General features: G+C 42.5%; 1 pseudogene; it reads right to left on the bottom strand.

Annotated features, from left to right (window-relative positions):
• The window catches only part of LOC101355650 (serine/threonine-protein kinase MARK2 pseudogene), a 1,859-nt pseudogene extending 1,470 nt beyond the window's left edge, over positions 1-389 (bottom strand).
• Between the last annotated feature and the right edge of the window lie 1,508 nt (positions 390-1,897).

Genomic DNA, 1,897 nt, shown 5'->3' with positions numbered 1-1,897 from the left:
CTATCACTGGTTTTTTGAGGAAGCTTATTAAAATAGGTTGTGAGAGTGGCTACGTGAGGATCAGTCTCACTGGTTTAGAATACAGGTAGTCCCTGACTTAGGATTCCAGTGACGATGAACCACACTTACGACTGTCCTTTTTTTTTTGTAGTTCTCATTGTTAGTAATATGTACGACATACTGTGTTGCGGCTTGGAATGTGTTGAAGTTATCATTCTCAGATGTTCACTTGCAGATGTTTAATGTTATGATTTACTGATCAAAACACTGCCGTATAGCCCGTTGAGGCCTAGTCTACAATGAAGTTTGTGTCAGTGTGGGTGTAGGGATTGGTAACAGATAGAATGTTGGGCAATGTTCAACTCTAATGAATTACGCTTGACAGTCATTAGGAGTCTGACTTCATTGTTCTGACACTGACGCTGACAAATAAAGATCATATTATAAAGACACTGATAATAAAAGGCAATAATAACAAAAACTAAAAAAAAAGGTATTCCGCTTATGTCAGAACCAACTTATGATGGAGTCATTGGAACGTAACTTTGTCTTAAGTCGTGGAGCACATGTATTGTGAAATGGAGGAGAAAGTTTTGGTTGACACAGGACCCATAGCTCACTCTGGAACAGTCATAAAAAAATCAAAAACCAAACCCGTTGTTGTTCAGTCGATTCGGTCTCAAAAAAAAAAAAAAAGAAAAAAGAAAACAAAAGAAAAAATCAAACCTTTTGCTGACACATAACGACACTATAATACAAAGTAGAACTGCCCCATAGAGTTTCCAAGGAGCGTCTGGTAGATTCACACTGCTGACCTTTTGATTAGCAGCCCTAGCTCTTAACCACTATGCCACCAGTGTTTCCATTTCTAACTCAGAGCGACCCTGTAGGACCAAGTAGAACTGCCCCATAGGGTTTCCAAGGATAGGCTCGTGGATTCAAACTTCCGACTTTTTGGTGAGCAGCTGAACACTTAAACACTGTGCCACCAGGGCTTCTGAACAATCATACATGGTATTGAAGAATGCAAACCCACAGTACCCTGATCCCAAGGGGGCAGCAAGCCTAATACATGGGATAAAGGCCACGGTAAACTTTGTGTAAGGAGCCCTGGTGGATCCTGATTAAACGTTCGGCTGCTAACTGAAAGGCTGGTTCATCAAACCCATCCAGAGGCTGGTGTGGGGGAAAGACCTGGCAATCTGCTCCCTTAAAAATTTTTGGTGGTGTTGTTTGGTGCCATTGAGTTGTTCCGACTCATAGTAACCTCATGTATAACAGAAGTAGACAGTGCCCGGTCCTGTGCCATCCTCACAATAGTTGCTATGTTTGAGCCCATTGTTGCATCCACTGTGAGAGTCCACCTCATTGAGGGTCTTCCTCTTTTTTGCTGACCTTCTACTCTACAAAGCATGATATCCTTCTCCAGGAACTGGTCCCTCCAGATAACATGTCCAAAGTAGTGAGACCAAGTCTCGACAACTTAGCTTCTTAAGAGCATTCTGGCTGTGCTTCTTCCAAGACAGAGCTGTTTGTTTTTCTGGCAATCCATGATATATTTCATATTCTTCACCAACACCATTAATTCAAAAGCATCAGTTCTTCGGTCTTCCTTATTCATTGTCCAGCTTTCGCATGCATATGAGGCGATTGAAAATACCATGGCTTTCAGCAGGTGCACCTTAGTCTGCAAGTGACATCTTTGCTTAGGGTCTAGGAGGCGCAAAGGAGCTCGGCTGCTAACCAAAAGATCGCCAGTTTGACTCCACCTGCCACTCCTTGGAAACCCTATGGAGTCGTTCTACACTGTCCTATAGGGTCACTATGAATCGGAATCAACTCGATGGCATCGGGTTTGGTTTTTTTGTTTGTTGGTCTTTGTTTTTAGGGTCGTAAA

The sequence above is a fragment of the Trichechus manatus genome, unplaced genomic scaffold, assembly GCF_000243295.1.
Source record: "Trichechus manatus latirostris isolate Lorelei unplaced genomic scaffold, TriManLat1.0 scaffold00201, whole genome shotgun sequence".
NCBI classification, from domain to species: domain Eukaryota; kingdom Metazoa; phylum Chordata; class Mammalia; order Sirenia; family Trichechidae; genus Trichechus; species Trichechus manatus.
This window is presented reverse-complemented; position numbering and strand designations above follow the sequence as displayed.